Source organism: Suricata suricatta, chromosome 5 (genome assembly GCF_006229205.1).
Source record: "Suricata suricatta isolate VVHF042 chromosome 5, meerkat_22Aug2017_6uvM2_HiC, whole genome shotgun sequence".
Taxonomy (NCBI): domain Eukaryota; kingdom Metazoa; phylum Chordata; class Mammalia; order Carnivora; family Herpestidae; genus Suricata; species Suricata suricatta.
In genome coordinates, this window is record NC_043704.1 from 77232085 (window position 1) to 77256629 (window position 24545).

Consider the following 24545-nt stretch of genomic DNA (forward strand, 5'->3'; position numbering starts at 1 on the left):
CTCTCGCTCCCCGGCGCCGACCCTGCGGCCGAGCTGCCGTTCTTCCGCGGGCTGCTGGAGCGGGCGCGCTGCTACCGCAGCTGCCAGACCCAGCGCCTCGGGGGCCCCGCGTCCCGCCACCGCGTCAGCGAGGATGTGCACAGCGACTTCCAGCGCAGAGTGCCCTACAACTACCTGCAGCGGGCCTACATCAAGGTAGCTCTGCGCACCTACCGTCCCCCGCGGCTCCGGGACGCCTCTTCGAGCCCTCCCCACGGCCCCTGCCCCTTTGACGGCGCTCCTCTGCTCCTTCACCTTTCCGCCTGGGTCTCCTTTAACCTGTCTGTCCCGTTTGTGCATCTCGCTTTCTGCTGACCCAGGTTGTGTAACTAACACCAGATGAACCTGGCGCAAGCCATCGTCCGGCATCAACTTGTCTCTCCAAAAGAGGACAGGATTGATAAAATGAGGTTTAAAGTACCCGTTCAGCACTAATTTCCGAGACGCTGGCAGAACTGGGTCTGGTATAGGGTCTTCTCTCGCTTCATCTCTTGGTCTAACCTCACCCCCACTTCTCTTCTGTCTCCACTCCCTTATCTCTCCTATGCACCCAGTCTGCACCTTTTCTCCGAAGTTTAAAAGAAAACATCCTCAAAACAGCCGAGTTAAAAGTTGCCTTGCTCGGAAACAAACTTGTTTTCTTCTATATCCCCCTGCGCCTACAAAGCGGTAGAGAGCAAAAGTTAAAGAGAAGGTGTGGGAGAGGTGAATCTGTGCGAGGCAATCTCACTAAAAGTATCTACCCAAAGTGCTGACTTACTGCCCTTTTATAGAGGGCTTCTGATTTCTGGAGGTAAGCACTGGAGTGAGTTATTTGACATCAGACGGCCAGTACTCTCCTTTGGGTTTTAGTTTTGTGGGTTCAACCTGCCTGAAGTTAGTATTGGGAATGTCAGTGTATATGGGCATACACTGGATGCCGTAATATCTGGATGTTTCAGCAGAGAGAATTCAGTCTATTACTGGAACCCCAGCCCCATCGTGTTTCTCTGGACTTTTTCTCCCCACGCACCCCACTCCCTGGCTTTTTATGTCAATGAGTCAGTGTCTCTTCTACACCTGTTAAAAAGTGGCAGCTTTGTGGGTTGGCCTTTAGTGTTAGCCAATAGACCAGGCTGAATTCCTAGGGTGGCAAAAATACACACCCTGTACATCCATGTGAACAGCATCACGCAAGGCGTGTGCTCTTGTGGGAAGGGCTCTCTGGAGATTTGCAGTTGTCTGTGCGGTTGGGAAAATCACAACTGAGACTAACTCTTAACTCCCGGTGCCATGGCTAAGGGGCTGGAGTTCACTAGACTAATATCGTGGGTAAGAAATAAGGATAAAGCCTGAATCCTTTCCAGGATTTGTCTTCTGCTTGCTTGGGCTTCCTGAATTTGCTAAAGCACGCATGATGTATATAAATCTGCTTTCTTTTAGATGAAAGGCACAGTTTTTTGGTGATCTGAGAGAAATCAGTCAATAGCAGAGAGGGAAGGGACCTTAAGTACCTGACAGCTGAAGATAAACTGAGCCGGTTCCCAGAATAGAACGTGGGTGGTCCCACTTGGTCCCCCAAGCACAGTCTTCCCAGGAATCTCAGATGTGAGGTTGGCAGTCCCGCTGATAGCCGTGTCACACATCTTGGGGAGATTTTCCTTTCTCATGTCTGGAGAAGGAATGCCTGTTACTCTCCAGTCCTATAAAAATAAATAACCATGAGGTAACTCTTGAAACGTGGGTTTCTTCCGTTCTGTAATGAAGCCTGCATCACTGGTAATGCCACGTTTATCAGTCATTTTGCTTCAGTCCCCTGGCTGGAGGGTCAGAGAAAGTGAAGCTATAGGTTTGACATGCCTCACGCTTTTGCAGCGAATCGATTATAGGAATTAGTCACTCCTGGGCACCTCAGGGGGTGAACTGTTGAGTGTGATCTGATGAACCAGTGAAGTTTAAGAAGTTCTCTCAAAAATATGAACCCACGTGCTCATTTCTGTTTTACCAGCGATGTTTCTGAGAACCGAACACGTATTTTCTCCCATTTCACCTCTACTCTAATAAGCAACATTTCTTGGATCTACATAATTGATAATCCCTTGAGATATTTGTGTTTCTTTGGGAATTCATTTTTGATGGCTGGAGTTTTGTAGGAGTGTCTCTGTGAATATGTAATAAGGTGTAATATGGTTCCTCCCTCCCCTCTCCCAAGAACTCCACAAGTTTAGTCTCTGCTTGGCTTCCTGGGAATTTTAATCATAAACACATGCACACATGCACACACCCATGCATGCAGACACCATCCTTTGAGAGTAAAACAAAACTCTCAAATAATAACAAAGTATGCTCAGGCTTTGACAAGTGTGAATTCAGAAGTGTTTACTCCCTGATGATAGAATGAGGAGTTCGCTGCATGTGGCTGGAAATGAGCATGGCCCCTCATGTTGTTGAACTACGTTTGACTTTAGTGAACCAGGCCACACTTCAAAAGGATAGTCCTGGGCCAGATTGAATTCAATGGCAAGTTTACAGCCAGAATTTGAGAACTATGAAGCCTATAGTCTGGCCAGAACTAGTGGGCCTCCCAGAGAGGAGGAAGTACAGTTCTTCTCAGGTCGGGATTTACCAGCTATAGAAGCTCTCAGGAGCTGCTCTTCCTCCCCACCACATCCCAGCTGGTGAGCCACTGATGGAAGCAAATTCTTTATACTGGTGTGTTGGAGAGAAAGATGGGTTGAGAATTGTGAAGTCGAAATCCTGTCCAGTCCAACTTCTCGTTTCAAAACTGAAGAAAGGGAGAGTCTGAGAGGGGAAGGGGCTCACTTAAGTGTTACATATTTAATGGCAGAGGCAATAGGATTCGATGAAATGAGCACAGGACTGATAGTCAGGAGCCTGGGCTTTGCCAATCACTGATGCCCATGCCTGTGCTGTGCCTGCTGCCCCCTGGAGTCGCCTCAGGTCCCAGGGCATCCTGCAGTCCCCAGGGCTATCCTTCTGCCAGATTTGGACAGCTCCAGAGATGAGTAGGTCCTTGTTTGGTGATATAACAGACACTCACTGCATTTATTGTAAGCCCTGCTCTATAGAAGGTTCCTTAAGAACTGGCATGTTGGGAATTTGTCTGGACAGCTTTGAGGCAGTAGTTCTACTTGGTGTCTAGGCACACCTTTTTGTTTAAATGCAGGGTGAGACTCTTCAAACTTTGATTTTTATCATTTCAGATTGTAAGATATAACTCATGAGTCACAGCCCAAAGCCTAACATAGAACTTTTGTCATAGTGTTCTCTGCTCAGAAACCTTTAGTGGTTTCCCCTTGCTGCCTTATAAAGCCCACATAGTAGAATCCAGCACCCAGAGCCTGGCCACCCCTTAACCTTCCTGGCCCTGTCTTCCCCTCTCTGCCTCCTTCCAGCTAGAGGGAGCAACGGATGCTTAGTTTTATGTTTTTGATACTTTTGCACATCTGGGCTTTGTTTATTCTCCAGGAGGTGGGTAGGTTCTAGAATGGGATAATAGATCTGGAATTCAACTTTTGGCTCCTCAGTCTTTTGGCTGTGTGACTGTGAGCAAATTACCTAAACTACCTGAGGTTTTCTTTTCCCATCTGCAACATGGGGAAATAACAGAACTTCCCTGATTGGTGTAGGCTAGGTTTAAGAGAAGATTTATGTAAAGTGTCCTATTTCTTAATAGGGCCTGAATAGACAGGGTCTATTTGTCAAGAAACACTGGAGATATAACATAATAAGAAGAAACATGTAAGCATGGAAGCAATAAACATTTCTTCTCCTTCCCTGTCTGGAGCTCCCAAGAGAACACAGTTTCTCCTTCCTTTGAATGTCCACAGCAAAGAATTTCTTCCTCTCATTGTGTGTTTCATTTTTAGCTTTGTTTTCTGAGACATGCCTTTATTTGCCCATCACTTTTGTGAGTTCCTTGATATTATGAACCGTCTTAGTCATTTTTGCATCTCCTAAAATGGGAGTTTCTAGATCTGGATGATTATTAGATGGATGATTATTAATCATACAGGCATTAAAATATGATTTAAAATTAGAGATTTAGGTACAGTAGGTCTGAGTTGGGTCCTCAGCTTCTTTTTCCTCCTCAAATACCGTAAACAGAGGGCAGCAGCAATAAACCCTCAGTGTCTGTCTGTTGAATGAATAATAGCTTGGTTTCTTTTGTAGAAACACTGTTGAGAAAGATCTCTGTATGATGACCGGAGGTGTCCTTACACTAGTTATTTGTCTTCTTGGCTGGTCAGTTGCGGCAGAAACTTACAGAAAGACTGCAGATTCCTTGACATCTCACTCTTTTCTGCTTGTAAGTTCTGGCTAGTGTTGCAAACCTAAGTTCCTTTCTCCTTCATCTTTTCCCCCCCAATTTAATTATTACTTAAAGCTATGCTTCAGAAAATCCTTGACGCATTGTGCCTGCTTTATGTATAGTTGTTGAATTTAAACAAACATAAGAGAGATACTTTTTCCCCTTATCTCTGTGCTTTATAATCAGGAATACTTTGACAGTATCTGTTTTCTCCCACTGTTCCCAGCCATTTAATAAGAAACAAAACAAAAGAAAGCAAAAGACTAGGGCTGCTTATTTATTTTTTTTGCTTAAAAAAAGCTTGCCCCTGCATGTTTTGTTTCTGAGTTGGTGCTTTGGGCCATTTGACCTTTGTTTTTCTTCTCAGGATTAAAGCGGGGGAAAAACGGAAATAGCAATTAAGTTAGGCAATCCTATCTCTCTCCTAGAGTCATCTCCCTAAACTCCCTTTTTCTTGACCATAATCTATTTTATTAGGGGTTTCTAGAAAAGAAAAAAAGTAAGCCCAAGGAACTTTCTCACTCTTAATCTGTTCTATCAACTTGTTTCTCTTTCTAGATAAATGCCTTCACAAAACAAAGCAAAGAATGGAAACCCTAGGTCACAACTGCTAGTTATTTCTGAGATGTGACTGCAGAATAAAAACCTTTTTTTCGTATCCAATTTTCACATCTTTTTTACCTTTCTGTAGACTGTGCACATTTTGTGCCCAAATTATTTCAAATAGGAAGTTAACTTTAGGTCTTCTTGAAATAGCTGTTCTGAAATGGCCCTAGGGATGACTTCCTCAGGGATACCACATTTTTTTTCTGTTTTTCTTTTTTTGTTTGTTTGTTTTTGTTTTTTTGCTCACAACTGGGCCTTTTTTTGGGCTTTAATCATCAAAATCCACTAGGCCCATTTTTCTCTCCCACTTAGGAAGGAAATCTGGGAGGTACTCTTTCTAGGAGCTTCTCCATCCTGTGAGCCAAGGAATCAAAATCTCAGTTGTGTCCCTTAGGGGCTGGTCCTTTTGGGGCCTCCCAAATGGAGCTCAGCTCTTTCTTTATTAGTCACCCACTGCGATTATGAATAGTAAGTGCCCCAGAGGCTTTAAAATTCAGCTTGATGAACTGTTTACAAGTTTTCTCTTTCCCTAGTCTGGTGAATCAGGGATTCCTTTACAGGTTTTAATAAAGGAAGGCAATGCACTGCTCCTCTCTCTTCACAGATCCCATCTCTGAGGATCAAATACATGTATTCTGTCATTTGCACACTGATAATTTCCAAAGGGATAGCTGTGTGGAATTCCTTTGGGAATGTTTAATAAAATGTCAGCTTGCTTCATGGGTGGAGCTTGATACATTCTGAAAGGTGGCTGTGTTCACTTACAAGGAAAAGTCCTGGGATTTGCTATAATGATGTGTGTGTGTTTGTGTGTGTGTGTGTGTGTGTGTGTGTGTGTGTGTGTGTGTGTGTGTATTTTGTATTGCCAAGGAATTGAGTAAATGGGATTTATTAGAATCACATACAGATCTTAGAGCTGAGAGAGAGAGAGAGAAGGGTAAGTGTTTTGCTCAACAAACGTGGTCTACCAAGGTTGACAAGCGGTAGTGGTTGGAACTATAACAATGCTATAACTAGAAGGATCCTCAGTGATCATTAAGTCCTTCCCGCTAATAGCTATGACTCTGGCCTCAGAGCTTCCATGACAAATCAAGGAGGGTGACTAGGTGAAGCTGAGTTCAGAATGTAGGTGTTCTACTTTCTGGCCAGTGCTCTTTCCAGACTCTATGCAGTGGCCGTGGCTACCTTCAGTAAAACCGTCTAGTGAATCAGTGGTGTGATGGAGCCTGTGGGGACCTGTTGCCTTCGGAGACAGAGCAGACACAAGCCAGAGCTTCCTGGACCGCCCTGCCCACCCTGCATTTTCATTCACATGATGCATAAGCCACTCAGCCAAGAGTCATAGTTGTCTGGTGGAAAATTTTGCGTTTCTCATTAGGAAAAATAATTTCTCCTGTCTTTTTTTCCATGCAGCTTTTCTCCTATAATTCTTGTTCTGTTCTTTTATGCATCCCTCCTTTCCTGCCGGCTGACTTCCTAGCTCTGTAATTTCCATGAGGCCTAGCCCTCATTTGCCAAAAGGCCCAAACACAGCGTTAGAAAATGATTTGGTATGCTTTAGTGCTGGGTGTAAGACTTTTGGTTTTCAGGATTGAAGAGGGTTGCAGATTGCTGTCAGAAGAAGCTGGTCCCTCTTGACCACAAGCCTTTCTGCTTTACTTTGCTTTCTACACTCACTTTTCTCTTTCTTCCTGTCCTCCCTGATTCCTTGTCCTGTTGGTGATCCACACAGTGCAATTACATCCAAAAAGGAGAGGGTTGAGAGGGTAGGTACAGGAGAGAGAAAAGCAGGTCGTGGTGGTAGAAGTAATGCCAGATTTCTGGTTCTAAGGAAAAGCCATATGAGCCTCTTGTTTAGTGTGATACATGGACATAGGTATCTACTTCTATGAGATGTTTTAAATGTCCTTTTTCCCCATATGCCTTGGTCAAGACTTGGGCATATGTTGGGAAGATGTTCCCCTCCCCTCGCAGCTCCCCATCTTTCTGCAACTGCTAACTGCCACGTTCATGGAACATCAGTGTTCCAACCATCTCATTTCACAGATGGGAAAATAAAGCCTGAAGGAGAATCACGTTGTCCAAACTCATCCAGAAATTTAATGGAAAATCCAGGATTAGAATCCAAGAACCCTGAGTCCCACCTCTATGACATTGCAGATGACCACTTTGTTTATAAGACTCACACTGAAAACATAAACTCAACCCAATTAAAATGAAACACAGCATTTGCTACATGGAATAAGTGCTGAAAATAAAAGCTACCTTATGCAATGCTATTCCCTGAGCTACTGTTCTTCCCCCTTCTGGGAAAAACTCAGGAACAAGAACCTGGGTTCTTGTTGTTCCCCAGTAAGCCTGATGAAAATGAATGAGGTGAAGAATCTTCTTTGGAAGAGAAGTGAAAGAGTAGAGCCAGAGAGAGGGCGATCCACGATGTCAGATTTTCCAGAAGTTCAGGGGTATCGGAATGATCCTTCTGGAATGCATTATCTGCAAATAGTGGATTCAGTTTTTGTACAAGTAATGGGATACTCCTGAGGACGGGAGTGTAATTGTATTGGAACTCAGGAAGGGACCGGAGAAAAGCAGGAGACAGAATGAAATAAATAAATCCTAAGCAAAAGAAAGAAACTGTTAACAAACCTTCAATCACAGAAATGTTAAGTGAGCCAATTTTGATTTATTTTTCCTGCTTGACTGCTAAATTTTTAGCTTTTACTCTGCCACGATCAAGAGGTTTGCATGAAGAAATTAACACATAATTAGGACTCCAGATACCATGAATTACCTTAAAACCAGATTTAGCTGTTTTTAAGAGAATGACCTCAAATTATAGTATCAAAGACTAATCCAGAAGACCATACTAATTATTTCCCCACTGAAGCAAGAGCTATTTCTTAATAATATTTGTTAGATTGAATCCAGGAATTTGATTCTAGAATATGGCATTTAGAAAAGTCACCAGAAACAGAGACTTTCATAGTCAATCATTGTTTCCATAGAGTTACCGAGGACTCAATTATATGGTGAAGTCTACATGTTTTCAGGTCCGTAGACCTTAAGCTGAAGTTTCCAAATCTTCGCTCACTGCTATTTTAGGACGAGTTATTTTCTGTTGTGATGGGCTGCCCTGTGCATTTCAGGATGGTTAGGACCGTCCCTGCTCTTTACCTACTTTATAGCAGTAGTCACACCTTCATCCCCGCTCCGTGCTGTGATAACAGAAAACATCGTCATACATTGCAAAATGTTTCTTGGGGGTCAAAATCACCACACATGAAAATCACTGATTTAAATATTTAGGCATATTTAAGATAACTGGACATCACAGTTAGACAAGTATAAATGATGTGTTTGACTATATATGCTAGACAGCAATGTGCTTACTGACGAATCATGATATTTATGAAAATGTTTGGCTGTACTCTGACCCCTTTAATGAGGGGGAATCCATTGGAAGTAGAGCTTCTTTCTCCAAGCTACAGATTATGAGCTCATGTGCTCTTGCTGGGCCTTCTCTGTGGGTGCTCTAATTTAGCTTGTAGGAAAGCCTGGAGGATCTGGCTTCTCTCTCCTTATACTTGTCAACTGAATGTGATAGGACAGGTTACTTTAGCAAAACCAACTAACACTCTTTAGTTCTAAATTTCTAACCCCAGAACCAACTTACATCTCTTTCAGCTTGGAGTGTATCCAAACTCAATCATTTAAAAGTAACCCACTGCAATGCTTACTTGTCTTGGAGCTAGCTCTGTGTCAGATGTAATCTTAGAAAACAGCTTGACTCCAGCCCTAAACACCAACTTACAGAAGTCTGAAAAGTGGGGAATATAAATACGAGGGTCTCAGAGGAAAGAAAAAATAACAAACAGATTGAGAGAGAGAGATAGTCAGAGAGTATCTCAGTCTCTCTGGGCTGCTATCACAGAACCCACAGGCTGGGTGGCTTATAAACAGCAAGCATTTATCTGTCACAGTTTTGGAGGCTGTGAGGCCAAGGTCATGGGACCTGTAGATGTCGTGTCTGGAGAGAGTCCTGCTTTGCTGTAACCCTGCATGGAAGATGGGGCCAGGAAGCTGTCTAGGTCACCAATCCCATACATGAGGGCTCTGCCTTCACCACCTCATCACCTCCCAGATGCCCACCTCCAATGCTATCGCCTCGGGGCCTAGGTCAGCATATGAATATCAGGAGGACACCAACATTCTGACCCTACTAAAGGGAGATACAGAAATAGAGGGAGAAAGATGGAGAGATGATAGGAAAGCAAGGGCAGTGAAATCAAAGTCCAAGCAAGGTCCCATGTGTAAAAGGAGGTTTCATGAAGCAACATGTGGGTGTCACACTCCGACATCTATGTCTGTCATAGAATTGCCCTCCAATGCCACAGGCCTCGTTCTCAGTAGGGATGATTCTGCTTTGAGAAAGGCTGGGGTAACAGAGCCACTTTGTTTCCTCAGTGAAACAGAGAAGGAAGGAATCCTTTTTGGGGGGAGATTCTACATACACAGCACTGAATATTCACCAAATGACATAATCCCTCCCCCCCAGTAAATAAATAAATGCCACAGGGAACCAAACACAAAAGAGGTTCCTAAAAAAAAAAAAATGCTCACTCTCAATTTATATTAAACTACACTGCTTTCCCAATCAGCAATTAAAGAGTTTTCTGAGCACTTTTAGGTATAACATTCTCTGGGGATGTGAAAATGAATAAAGCATTTCCTCTCTCTTCAAATAGGTTTTTTGAAGGAAGCTAGTTAAATACAGTTATAATGTTAATCCATCAGCTGAGAAATAGACATAGTCCTATGAGATTATATGGAGGCTGTTCAGGGATGTTCTGTATTCACGTGATGGAGTTAGGTAGAGGGAAAAAACACATCTTAAAGATTTGTGGTATATGAGGAATGCCATTTAGAAAATGCTGGTAAACTTCAAGTTAGGAAAACAGGACTAAAAGAGAAAAACTATTGGAAGCAGAGATGGTGGGAAGGCAGGATAATTAATCAAGAGTACAGGTTGTTTTAAGAGTACATTTGATCTGTCATATGTTTGAGACTTAAAAAATCAATGTATGGTAATATATGAAATGCTACCTTTTAGGAAACTTTACTTATAATTACAGTTATGAAATGTGCTGCCTCAAAGTTAAGTCCAAGTGAAGTGTGGTTTCAGTGAGTTTTTTAGTTTGTTAAGGGAAATGCCATTTTGCCACTTTAGGTTTCTTTGAAATCTTAAGGGTAGCTCAACCTTTCCTTTTATAAGGTGCCAAGTTACTCACCATCTCTATGACTCCATGTCCTTCTCTGTGAAAAGATAACAAAATAACCTTTAAAAAAACCCACAGAAATCACACATTTGGACTGAGCTTTGAAGCAGTATATTTTATAATTCTTAGTAATAATAGATATTATTTCTTTACTATGACTATGTTTCAGGTATTGTGCTAAAAGCTTTAAATTTTTTTCCCATCAAATTCTCATAATAACCCTAAGATGCAGATCTTAGTACAGCTGACCCTGAACAACATGGTAAGACCACCAACTGCCACACAGTTGAAACTCCATTTACAACCTTTGATCCCACAATAACTTAACCATTAATAATTTACACTTGACCTGAAGTGGTACTGATAACATAAACAGTCCATTAACACATGTTTTGTGTGTTTACATGTATCACCTACTGTATTCTTACGTAAAGGAAGCTAGAGGAAATAAAATGTTATTAAGAATATTATAAGGAAGAGAAAATACATTTACAGTCTGTGTTGTATTTACTGGAAAAAAAATCTGTGTGTAAGTGGTCCCATGCAGTTGAAACATATGTTGATCATTGGTCAACTGTATAATTTGTCATTTTGCTATAGGGATGCTGAGGGTTAGAAGGTTAAATGATAGACCTAAGCTAGTATGACATAACAGAGGCAGAATCTGAACAGAGGTTTTTCTGATGAAAAAGCCCGAGTTTTCAATCACTTCTCATGGCTTCCGTTTTGGCATCAAACAGACCTGTATTCAAAAAGTCCTGCCTTTTATGCATTGTAGGACCTTCTGAAGGCTCACCTTCATGAACCTGCATTTTGTTATTTATTTTAAGTTTATTTTTTTTATTTTGAGAGAGAGAACAATAGGCAGAGAGAGAGAAAGAGAGAGAGAGAGAGAGAGAGAGAGACCCAAGTGTGCTCTGCACTGATGCAAGGGTCGAACTCATGAACTGTGAGATTGATGAGGGACCAGAAGGCAAGTTGAGGGCCAAGCACAAACTAGCACAACCCTCCCCACTGCCACCCCCAAGGTGGGATATGTGTGACATCCCTCAGGTACTCCTGGGTGCCCAAGAGCAAAGGAAAGGACAGGAAACAAATGGTTAAACTGATAGAGTCTCCATCAGTTTACAAGTATCTTAGTAATATCACAAGAAAAGGGCATTCTTATCAATAACTTAATCTCCAGGAACTCCCTACTTTCTTAAGGATGATGCTTTGCTAGAGGGGAAAAGAACCTTACTTTGACAATAGCTATACTTCCAGTAATCTGTGAGTCTTCTTTAGCGTATGGAAATCCCTTTAAAAAATTCCCACTTGACTTAACCTCTCCCTAACTCAATAGTTTATAACCATCACCCTTCACAAGCCCCAGTGCAGCTCTTTCTGCCAAGAGGTCCTGTCCCTGTGCTTTAATAAAAATTACCCTTTTGTACCAAAGACACCTTCAGGAATTCTTTCTTGGTCATCATCTTTGAACCACCACAAAAACCCATTGAGATCATGATCTGAGCTGAGATCAAGAGTTGGTTGCTCAACCAACTAAACCATCCAGGCTCCCCTGAACCTGAGTTTTTCTTTCTGGCAAATGGGAGTAGTCATACCTACTCTACTGGGTTCTTGTGAGAAGTTATTAAAGAAAAGCTTGTGGGCTCACCTAGCTTGGCATTGACAGAAAAGTACCTATTTGTGGCATCTGGGTGGCTCAGTTGACTGAGTGTCAGACTTGTGATTTCAGCTTGGGTCATGATCGCAGGCTTGTGGAGTTGAGCCCTGCACTGGGCTCTGTCCTGAGTGTAGAGGTGGCTTAAGATTCTCTCTCTCTCTCTCTCTCTCTCTCTCTCTCTCTCTCTCCTGCTTTCTCCCCTACTCATGCTCTCTCTCTGAAAAAAAAAAAGAGAGAGGAAAAAAAGAATACTTATTCTTTGCCTTTGAGTGTCTGGGCAGAGGGCATACTTGTGTGAGGGAAGGTGAAAGACAAAGGAAAAGTTAAGCCAATATATCATGATCAACTGAGAAGATAATTACATGTGCAGAAGGTTCAGAAAGCTTAGAGACCCAAAAAACCTGAACCTGACATGCTCAATTTGAGCTACTGGCTTCAAGTTCAATTCTCTATACAATGGAGCACAGACTTACCAGCCTCCTTTCAACATAGGGCAAAAACAAAAATCATCTTCTTATGGGGCACTTGGGACTGTGTTGCAAAAAGTCCTTTTGCTCTCTTCTCCACTCCATTTTCTGACCCTCTGATTTCACAATTTCCTTGAGATTGTGGCCTCTTCTTTGTGTTTTCCAAAAAAAATGGACTCTGTTCAAACGCATTCCAAACCTTCTCTGTTTCCTATTAGTAGATAAAATCTCTTCCCACAGACCAACACATCTTGAGAATTTTAAGCCCCTTTAAGTTTCTTCCCCACCTTGATCTTGAGTATCTCTGGGGAATAGCCTAGGTTTGGGAATCAAAAAACATCTCTTTATCATAAACACCAGTGATATAGACTGTTTCTTATATAACACTCAGGTAAATGGGCAAGTAGCTCAAATAATGTAGGGGGTAATTAGTCCAGGATCAAACAGTTCAGGCTCTGTCTCTGGTTTTATCACTAATGTTTCTTTCTAGGCCTTGGGGTGTCCTGGACCAGATGGCACATAAGAGCCCATGAATCTCTGCCAGCCAGAGATTCTAAAATACTTTAGTGGACTGGTACACCGATTCAGCCATCTAGCTGTGGATGAGAAAAAAGTGATGAGATTATAATGAAATAAAATGTAGAATGAGATAAAAGGCATGTGAAAGGTCACAAGAATGGAAGTACTTCCAGTGTGTCTGACGCTGGTCCTCATCTTTGGATAGTCAGTTACTGCAAAGTAGAACTTGAAAGAAGGTTGCCCTAGTATTAATTTGGTGGTACATTAAGGGGTATTAGAAAAACTTGGGCACATTCAGGAAGTACAAAGAGGTAGAAGACTCAAAACTGTGTTCTATAAAAGTGGAAATAGGGACAAAGAGAGTATAGAAACAATGTTTAAAAAGATCATTATCTGAGGCAATACATTGTCATTTGTCTTGATCTTTATGGAACTGAGGAGCTGAAGGCCTAGGACTAAGTAACAGCAGTTACAGAGAACAGGGTATCATTTCAAACACAGAAGACTTTTCCTAACGCTAAGAGCCATTCAGATATAATTGGGAGCCCCAGAAGAAGGTGTTTGAAAATGAGTCTGACAAATGCTTCACAGGGAGACCGCATGTATGTTTCAAGCACGAAAGTGATATTGAGATAGGTAAGATTTAACACTTTTTTCCTATCTGGAGTTAATAAGACTCCATGACCTTATGAAATGAAAATTTGTCTTGTACCCACAGATGGGGGATCATTAAGTACTTTTTCATTAGAAAAGTCTAATAGGTCTCTCTCTGGCCTGCTTCTTAATTCTAGTTAAAGTAATCTTAGACCACGGTCACCAGCACATTCTCTATAAATAGTTTAGAGAATGTGAAAAAGGAAGGAGAGAGAGAAAAAAACAACAAAACAAAACAAAACAAAACAAAAAAACGGTATCAAGCCTTAAAACCCCAATGGGCACACACACTCGTGGAATCTTTAGCAGTAACCATCTCCACATGTATAATCTACATCAGTGCTTTGATTTCTGGCTCAAGTGTCTCCGAGGTAACATCTGAAAAGGATTGAGTTGCGGTTACAGAGCACCACTGAACGTTTTAAGTTAGATGTATAACAAGGGATCGAGATATCCATGCTTAAGAATGGAAGGTGGGTGCCCCTCTCTTAGCAAGTGCATCATGGCATTCTCAGAAAACCTGATTACATCTACACAGTCTTTGCACTGCTATGTGTTTTCTTGATGTTTATTTATTTTTGAGAGCGACCGCAAGCAGGGAAGGGAGAAAGGAGCCTAAGTGGGCTCTGCACTGACAGCCACAAGCCCCAGGGTGATCCCACGGACAGAGCCCCACATCAGGTTCTGTGATGAACGTGAAGCCACTTGAGATTCTCTCTCTCTCTCTCTCTCTCTCTCTCTCCCCCAGTACTCCTCTCTGCTCCCCCCCCTCTGCTCCTCTCCAGTACTCACACACTCTCTCTCAAAATAAAATAAAATAAAATGCAGAATATTTCCTCTGATAAACAGAGTCATTAAGTGTTATTAAATTGTGAAACTTTCAGCAATTGACTTGGTTGCTCCTTGATTTGGTCGTCAAGTCTATGTTGAAGGTAGAGGAAGAAAAGGATATAAATAAATGAATTTTAGATTTTTCACACCATAAGGCCTTTGTGCCAAGATGGCTAATGTGTGTCAACATCAAGGAATCCCTCCTCCTTGTGAACCAAGAGGACGTTTCTCAGAAGGGAATGGTGCTTTCCCCCTTGTATCAATCTAGCTTTGGAGATATTCTAATAGTGACATATGCCCTTCCACCAAAACAACAATGAAGTGTTCTGTGTGCTGACAGCATAGCTTAAAAAAAAAAGTAAAACCAAATTCTGCATTTTTATGAAACTTGATAAAAAATAGTATTTCAAACTGTACACAGTTATCAAAAATGTGCACACTTCACTTGGCGTCTCTGGCACCTTCAGATTTCTGGGCCGGGCCGGTTTGGGCATCTCCGTTTTCTCCTGGGTTATTCCCATCCTTGCCAGCATCAGCTTTCCCCTTTTCCCCTTTGGGTACCTTCTCTCCCTTCTTCGCAGGGGCCTTTTTAGGTTAGGCTCTGCAGTGGAGGAGCAGGTTTAGCAGATAACCTTGCAGATCTTTTCTGTGGCTCATCGTTCACCTTGGCTTTATCTCCTTTCATCCCCTTCAGCCTTTCTCTTGGGCATGGTGGCGACGGTGGTGGGAGGTGGCAGGACGTGGGCGCTGGACGCGGGGATGCGGCGGTGCGTGGGCTCTGGCCAGTCCGGGGTTGTTTTCGCCGCCTCTTCTTCACGCTGCTCTAAATGCTGAATATTTTAGAGAGGAAGGTGAAATGGGCAAGCACTCTGGCATCCTAGAAATAGGCCTTGTGCGTCCTAAAGAAATACTTTGACCTTATCGCTCAATTCACTTCTAACTTAAGTGTATAGGGAAAAAAAAAGTATTTGCTACACAGTTCTATAGACTTCCCTCTGAGATTTTGTAAGCTAATAGTTAAGATTCAATTTTATTTAAAATTTTAGTTCATTAGTAGCACAAGATTAACTCTACCCAACTGTCATTTAAAACCTTAAATGGCATATAATCTGATTATAAAGCAATAGACTGATTCCACAGATCCCTGAGCAAGACTTTAACTTCCTTGAAATTCAATTTCCCTTTATGTAAAATGGGAAATAAAGGTACTACTAACATTATTATATTTGTGGAACAGATTTACTGTTATGGTCGAAGAAAGTATTTTGAAAATGTTCAAGTTCTATGCAGATGTACCAGCAAGGTCATTGTTTATTCATAAAAAGAATATATACAGTTTATAAAATTGTTTTACCTTATAAAATTGCTATTGATATATTAATAATTTCTTTTTTACCACATTGAATTGCTTATTTTTATTTGGGCAATGGTAGTATCATACTGATCATAAAGCTCAATATTATGGCCTAAAAGTATTTTTCCAAGTGCTTTCAAGCTTATATAAATCAAATACGGATAGTGTGGACATGAGAGAACATATGTAGAGATTTCTTTTTGTCCTTGTGGTTTTTAAGATCTCTGACTTCCTTTAATACATTCCAGACCCATGCAAGCCTTTGCCCCTGGGGGGTGGGAGTGGGGAGTGGAAGCTTCGGCTTAAAACAATACTTGGAGTAGGAATTGTCTGATAAAGCCAGTGGTTAGAATATTTGCAGCTTCTTCTTTTGAATTCCTATGATAACATCAGCTCCCAAAGATTATCTGGCAATTTGTGGGAGATCTAGCTAGCAATAAATATCGGGCCTACAAGTAAGACTTCTAGATGTGATACACGAGGTAGAAAGAAATGAAGGAATGTGAGCTTTGAGAGTGGTCCTGTTGGCCCCATTGTATACTCTGTGTGTGTGTGTGTGTGTGTGTGTGTGTGTGTGTGTGTGTGTGTGTGTGTTGGGGGGTGTATGTCATCAGTTATCAAGTCAGAACTGTCATGATCCTAGAGCTGAAGTTTTGTCAGTGCTGTGCCTTCCTAGGGTTTTTTTTTTAAATCAATAGTTTGTTTTATGAGTCATTCCCTTTTTGGCTTTTTTTTTGAACTGTATGTGAGAAACCAGCACCATTATCAGAGCAATTCCGTCCTTGAAGTCACGCAGCCTATCAGTGACAGAGTCAGGACATGCATGGTAGGTAGGTCGCAGTGCTTAGCTTCCTGACGTGGTTGTCACTGCTTTTGAGTGGTGAAGACTACGAAATGAGGAGAATCGCCTCTCCTGTTTGCATCACGCCTGGAAATTGGTGAAGTGCATTCACCCCCATGTCTTCTCTTCCTCGTGGGAGCCCGGTGAGAAAGCCCAGATTCCCCGGTCTGTCCAGTCAGACGCTGAGAGAATGGCAGTGTGACTCAGTAGAGGTTGTCTCCCTCCAAGGCCAGCGTTCTTGCCAGCACATCACAGCTGCTGTCTGCCCAGATTTGAAGCATTCTTTGTAGCCACAAAGCTATAAACTCTAATTAATATTTCCATTCCAAGGTTCTCATGATGCCATTCTTCTGTATATTTATCTTTTCTGTTATGTAGTATTTCCAAGCTAAAGAGACTATAATTCACTCATTTTCCTCTCTCTTTAATATATGGGAGCTTTTGGCCCCACTGGGCGTCTGTGCTCACTGATCTATGACAGCATGAGAGAGGCTGGGTGTGAGAATGCTCTTTCCAGCCAGCAGCTCGCATGATGGCACAGATGAGTGTGGGATCTCCAAAAGTTTTTCCCATCAGAGATGGAGTCCATACCGCCTTCTTTGTCTCTTGAGCCCTGTGGGTAGTACTACCAATTGTCCCTTTCAATAAGTGAATTCAAAGTTATATAAAACTAAATTAATTAGCAAGTTCTTGGTATATATTTCTGTTCCATTTCTGAGCATTCCATAAGCACTGATATACAGGGTTAGATCTCGTTCTCTGATCAGCTAAAAGGCTATAGGATTTTTGGAATCTAACTACATTGAAAGAAATGGTTTACAATTACATGTGTTTTTATTGTTGTTGTTGTTGTTTTTTCCTTTGCCTTTTATTCTATATTGACATGTCTTTCCCTTGACTTGTAGAGTTAGGGTCATAACTTGTTTTTGTTTTTCTGCTTTCCCCTAGTTGACATGTCTTCATGGACTTAGCTGTCTCTTGTTGTTGCCACTATGTGGCCCAAGAGAACTTTCATCTTAAATCTTTGCTCTTAAACTTTTGGATGGGATTTGTTCTTTCACACTGGGAAATTATAAATATGTTGAAAGTGTATCATTCTGCAGAGCAATTCTTCCCATTTTATAGACTTGGAGAGAGTTTGTCTTTGAGACACAGTTATTTATTTGTTTATGTAACCCAGCATAGGGTTTGAACTCATGACCCTGAGGTCAAAACCTGCATGCTCCACTGACTGAGTCAGCCAGGTGCCCTGAGACACAGTTCAACTTCAAGCTCCTGTGTATACCTTTGTAACGTTGGGAAATTTATTTAATATACTTATGAGTCAGTTTTATCATCTGGCAAGTAAGCATAATAATAAATCTGGGTTTTTTGGTCTGAATAAGCAACGTCTAGAAGTACAATGAATATTAAGTGACCTAATTCATATAAAGTGCTTAAATATGCCCAACAAGTCATAAGCATGAAGCGCATGTTAGCTTTTCTGTTAAAACTAATGGATCACCCTTTGGGAAACACTGATTCTATTTTCTCAGTAAGTTTTCATACTTGTGATATTGATTAGGTTTGGCCTGGCTGGTAGAATAGTCTTGATATAACCAAACCATCAAGGGGAATATATTATGCACCCAAGTGCAACCAAAATGTTTGTTATATCAGGGCTGTTGACATTGAGTCAGCCTTTCCAAGGCCACCGTTGTCGCAGTGTTTATGGAACCGTGCCTGGGTCCTGTGGAAATTGCAGGGAAAATGTGAATCAATGGGCTGTTTTGCTTGGCTGCTAAATTTGGTTTACTGTTTCATAAATTAGGACATATCTGTCTAGAATAGTTCTTGTTGCCACCAGCAACCAGGGTCATAGAATTGAAGGACATCAGATATGCAAGAGAAATGGAAAATAACTTCCCAGAGTAATGTTTTCTGCAAGAATCCCAAGGCTAGTAGCAGTGCTGAAGAAAGCTGAATAGGAAACGTAGCTTGAGGCTTGAGATTTCCTGCCTGTAACTCAAAACGGATGTGGATATAGACATGAGGATGTGGCCCATGATTTTGCTTTCCTGGGTGGAGGAATAGCGTCAGTATTAGATCTCTGATTTGCATTTTTGGTAATGTATGTAGGCCCACAGTTGCAGGCAATAGAATAGAGATTAATTTTCTAGATTAATTTGTCCATTATTAATTCTGGTTATACAGTATACTGGATGGTAAGTCATTTCTCTGTACCAATGTTTGTGAAACTCTCAGAATTAACCTAAATTACTTTGGTTTATGCTATGTAATACTATCTTTCTTCTTAAATAGAGATGATAATGGAGAAAGAATAAGGTTTTTTTATCATGTAAAAGGAAACATAAATAACATTGGGATCTTTCAGTGGACTATATATATATGTACATATATATATATATATATATATATATATATGAACTTACAATATTTAATCTTTGGTTTTCCTGGAATTATCATTAAAGATGATTATGGTGAATTTTGCCAGACTTTAACAAAAGCCATGAGCTTTTCAATTATTTTCAGTGTATCTACTATTAATTCTGGTGACAATGATATTAAACCAAACCAAAACAAAGCAGACAAACACTCCTTTTGTACAGTCACTTACGTTGACTTGCATACTCTGTCACATTCTGACCAATGCCACCACTGATCCCCCTCCTGGCCTTTGGACATCTTCTTTGAAGACTTCAGCTTCTGGTTCATGAAGGTTTTGCTTAGTCCTGGGTTTTTGTCCTCTCTAAAACTACCAACCTCTATGAATTCAGCAACCATGGGGACATTGGTTTGACAGGTTCCCTTTAATCTGCTCAAATTTCTTTATCTGATTTTGCTCTTACTCATTATCTAGTATTTCAGAACTTCCCTTGAGGCCCTCCCCTCCTATATTTATTTACCATTTTGTCCAAACCATCTCTATGACTGGTCTCTTTATCTATTCACTTGTATAGAGGCAGATGGGTATTTGCATAACAATAAAGATTGACTGTCTCTCTTTTCCTTAACTTTCTCTCTTGTCAAGCTTTGTAGTATTTAAGCCTTGAGCATTGCAAGATGAAAGTCACACAGCCACACCTTTGGGATTTATCATGTATTCTCACCATGGGCTCACAGCTAGGATTTTGGTGTTGTTTGGGAGCTTCCTGCTGTTCTTCAATATTATTTAGTCAGAGCTGATGTTTGGAATTGCTTACAGTCTCCAGATCTGCAACTCTCCCTTCTCTGCATGACTTTATTTCCTATATTACCAAGGCACCTTTTAATAAGGGATGGAATTTAGGGTGCTATGTTGGGAAAGGATAAGAGAGGGCATGTGTATGAGTCCCTAAGAAGGTAGAATTAATAAGGCATTTGTAGCTTATATATATAAGCAGCAGCAGTTTGGATCCTCGGTGACTGATGGGAATTTTGATTTTGTCAGTACAGTAGAGAAAGTAGAGTAGGGGAGGATATGATTTTCCTTGCCATTTCTGTTTCTCTTTGCCCTTTTAAAAGTCTCATTATTTGTGCTTAATTACCTTAAATAAAACAGAAAAAAAATACTGCTTGAAGTGAATGAGCTTTCAAAATAAAAGGGCACATACCAGAGACCAAATAGGGTGTAGGCCCAGGCTTCCAGAAAGAATAATCCTCTTAATAAGTCAGGGTTAAGCCCTCTAATGTTAGATAACTAGGACAGTATCCTGTCTTTGGAAAAATGCCATTAAGTTTTTTGCCCTTCCTTTTTTTTTTTTTTCTTTAATAGCAATGTAAGTGAGATGCAGCTCTTACTGAGACTATTTTCTAGATTTTTATGTCTTGTCTTAAGAACCAGCTATTTTGCTAAGCTGACTGTCTCCTCTGAGGGTTTTGTTTTTTAGCAAGTCAAAGATTGACAGAACTGGTGAGGAAGTGATACATGGCACTCGGGTTATTCTCGTAGGAGCTTGGCTGGAATAGCAACATGGCCCTTGTATACTATGACAGCTGAAACATTTCCTCTTTGACAGAAATATAGTATGGCTAAGACCTACTGGAAAACATGACTGTACATCCTTAATGATACATTAGTAGCACCAGCGATCCAGGTGGTTCCTACCATACAGTTGAAGTTAGGTCCTCTCTTCCCTTCCTCCAGTGTTTTCCTTAATATTCCAGCCCGTCTGTATCTCATCTTGTCCACTTCACAGAGAATATCAAAACACACGAGATAGATACTGCGTTTCCAGCCTCTCTTTGCTCTCATCCTGTCAGCATGCTGTTTTCCTCTGCCAGCCTATAGATTCTTTAAAAATCTCATTTGGTAGGGGCACCAGGGTGGCTCAGTAGGTTAGACGTCCCAGTTCTTGATTTCAGCTGAGGTCATGATCTCATAGTTTGTGAGTTGGAGCTTCACTCACATCAGGCCACATCAGGCTTATACTGGGCTCTGCACTAACAGTGTGGAGCCCAGTTGAGACTCTCTCTCTTCCTCTCTCTGCCCCTCCCCCACTCACATTGAGTGTGTGTGTGTGTGTGTGTGTGTGTGTGTGTATGTGTCAAAATAAATTTAAAAGAATTCATTTGGTATAAATCTGTTCAGTATTATCCAAGTAGTGTATATACTAGGGGTCTGGCTTTTGCCATATATCCTTTTAAACTTTTATAGATTGATACTAAAAATTTTTCTTCTGGCATAGGTACATAAGGCACATACACTACTGCCAAATATCTTTTAAGTGTAAATCTTTTCCTAACCAAGCTGTCAGTGCTGTTATAATAAAATTTCCTTTGTTTTCTTGAATTTGAAATTAGTCTGGGACAGCCTATTACATTATTCCATTAACTGTGAATTAGGGAGAAGCCGGAAGCTAAGAGTATGCACTCATTAAGTCAAGTCACTCTTATGTGCACTTTTTGTTTCCACTTGGAAGATGTGACTCCTAGAACCACTTCCACCAACTTGAAAACTATTTCAGACCAGAATGCATTCAACAGATTTAAACTTAATGTTGTCTCTAATTTACCTACAAGGTAAATTTGTATCTTCACATCAGAATTAATATGAAAGCCAACAGGTATAATTTTTGGATCACCTGTTTTTTAAAACTTATTTATGGCCAATATTCCTCTTCATTTGTATTACAAAAACTAGCTCCAACATTTAATTCACTTACAGAACAAACATCATACTCTAAACATGACAGAATCGCAGTCTTGAAGGTTCATAGTTTAGGGACAGTGTAGGCAGCATGTATGTCAAGGTTTAAAAATCATCTATGAAAAGGACCATGAAAACATGGCTCAGGGAAAGGATAACTTGAGTTGAGTCAAGGAGAACTTCTCTGGGAAGTTGACATTGAAGGTGTGCCTTTCTAATGAATGGGAGCCTCCCAGACAGAGGAAACAGTGGGGCCTTCCAAATCCCAGGAAAACCTGGTTAAAGACTTGGTGGTGGTGAAGTGCTAAGAAGGGATACTACTGGGTATATAGTCCATGTTCCAAGGTAGTAGTTGGAAAAGATTTTTTGAGGCTATAATACGCTCAGTGAGAATTGCGGAAGTAGACCTATAAAATGTTTGTCTATTTACCAGATTCATGTTTTGTTTTCGATAAGCACTTTATTCAACGCACTTTTTTTAGTGCCTAGTGATCTAGTTGACCCCAGAAAGAAAAAAGAAATGAAAAGGAGTTAAATGCTGTCTTTGAATGAAAGGACCAATTATTGGAGGACATAACCACATTTATTTAAGTATGAAACTGGTTTGACCTGATGCATAATGAGAAATAGAAAGATGCTGTTGGGGCCTGGAGGAGGGAGCAGTTCTGAAGACTCACCCCCAGGGTCCTGGATCATCTACCTACAGAGAGGATTCATTGACTTGACATTCTTTCCGGTTTATGGCACAGACACCCGACCACGGGCTTTACCTCGCCAACCACTGAGACTTTGCCAGGCCCAGAAACCTTCCCCACAAAGGGCCCCATTCATCATTTCTTCACTCTGTGATTGAAATGTGATGTGGTATCAGGCAATACTAGAGCTAAATATGGGATCGAAAACCCAAATTGCCCTAGGGTGGTAGCTTTGTGGTTTCCAAGTCTTTTTTTTACAGACCTCACAAATTGGACACCCATCTTGTCCTGCCCAGATGATTATGACTCTATGGGCTGGGAGGGCCCAGCCTGAAAGCCAGCACTTGTCTTCCAGTTTCTGACGTGCTTCCCCTCACATGTCTCAAAGCCCTCCATGGCTTATTCCTATAAATACTGCATCCTTGCCCTGAAAAGATACAGAAACAAGGCCAGTAGAGAATGGGGCCTAAGGTGAGCATTTGTGACTGCCTCCTAGAATTGGGAGAGACCTTTTACTTTGTCCTGCCTGTGGTTAGGAAGGCAGAAGCAGAAGGTCACAGGGAAGGAGAAATTAAGCAGTTCTTAATAATCTGGCCTCAGGACATGGAGGCCCATCCTGTATTGCTCTTGTTTCAAATGGCTACTTTGGAATTTTTAATTAACTTCAACATCTGATTCACTCTGTTGGATACTTCCTTGGTCATTTTGTATGAATAGTGGAGGCAGGAGTCCTGGAAGACAAAGGGATAGAGCATGTGGTATGACTGTGGGGCTCCTAACATCTGCCTTGGGACACCGTAGTGGGTGTGGGGAAGATTTCTAACTAAAATAAGTCTCATTCTTGCTCCCTCTGGCTCTCCTGCAGGCCGAGTACTCAGGATGTTTTATGTGTAGGGGGCTAAAGGGTGGTATAGACGAGAATCAAATATTGCATGTTAAAAAGAAAAGACATGGAGTGCCTTGGTAGTTTAGTTGGTTCAGTGCCTTACTTAGAATTTTGGCTCAGGTATGATCTCGAGGCTTGTGAGACTGAGCCCTGAGTCAGGCTTTGCACTTACAACTTGGAGACTGCTTGGGGTTCTCTCTTTCTCTCTCTGTCTCTTTCTGTCCCTCCCTGGCTCATGCACTCTCTCTCTCTCTTTCCCAAAATAAATAAATAAGTTAAAAAATACATATTCCATGGGTGGAGGAGGTTCATTCCTGAACATTCTCAAGTATTACAGGAACTGTTTTCATGCCAGTCACATATGCTAAGTAAAATTTTTAACTTTAATAAAATATAATCTCATTAATAATTTTTTAATAAAAATGAATCTCATTAATAATCCAATTTTTCTAAAAGTGAGGAAATATTCAAGCCCAAGGACTTTTCTTTGGATCAGTGTTCAATGTTCTTATAGGTCCATAGCTGTTGTTCAGGGAAGAAAAATCAATTTTCCCTTTACTTCTCCACTGATTTGGTCTCTTATGTTGTGCTGAGTTTTACCCTAAAACTACAGTTATTGGGTAAGAGCCAAGATAAAGTTATGTTTTTAAACACAATTTTTATCCTTCCATTGCCAACTCTGACTCATTTTGTTTACAGTCCAGTCACAAGAGAGACCCACATGTTTTTTTGTTTTTGTCTTTTTAGACATCAGCAGTGTACAAAGAAACACAGATTTAGTTCACACAGCTTTTTGGATCAGTAAAGAAATATGGAACTTTTGAGCTTAATTAATAATCTGCAATTTTTCCCTTCTTCCTAAGACATCTCAGATGTTTTCAGTGTGGTCCAGTACAGTCTTTTCACCCCATAGTGCTAAAGGATTTTACCAACTGCATGATTACCCAGATGCAACATTAGCTATCTTCATATTCTGAGGAAATAATATTTTTTATTGATTCCAAAGGTTTTTGAAGGAAGTACTAATTTTAAGGACATGGGAAAAACTCCTTTAAAAATAGCATTAAATTTTATGTTCATCAACAAGTGAGAGTTCAGATCTGTTGAAATGAGGATTATTTCCATTTGTTCCAGAGGCAATTTTATGTTTGGTCTCTGATCAGCTTAGCTTGCGTAAAGTCAAATTGCACACCTAGCATGTAAGTTTTGATAAGAAAAACTTTCGTTGTATAATTCACATGTTGAGGAGTCAGCAGGCATTCCCTTGAAGTGCT

General features: G+C 41.0%; 1 protein-coding gene and 1 pseudogene across 1 annotated transcript in view; one reads left to right on the forward strand and one right to left on the reverse strand.

The window, feature by feature from the left end:
* The first annotated feature begins 109 nt into the window (after positions 1-109).
* Positions 110-24545, forward strand: part of P3H2 (prolyl 3-hydroxylase 2) — a 149994-nt gene continuing 125558 nt past the window's right edge. Inside the window, exon 1 of the mRNA XM_029939638.1 lies at positions 110-195. The gene's annotated coding sequence lies outside the window, so the exon portion shown is untranslated. The remainder of the gene's footprint in view (positions 196-24545) is intronic.
* LOC115291890 lies at positions 14809-15077 on the reverse strand (annotated as a pseudogene).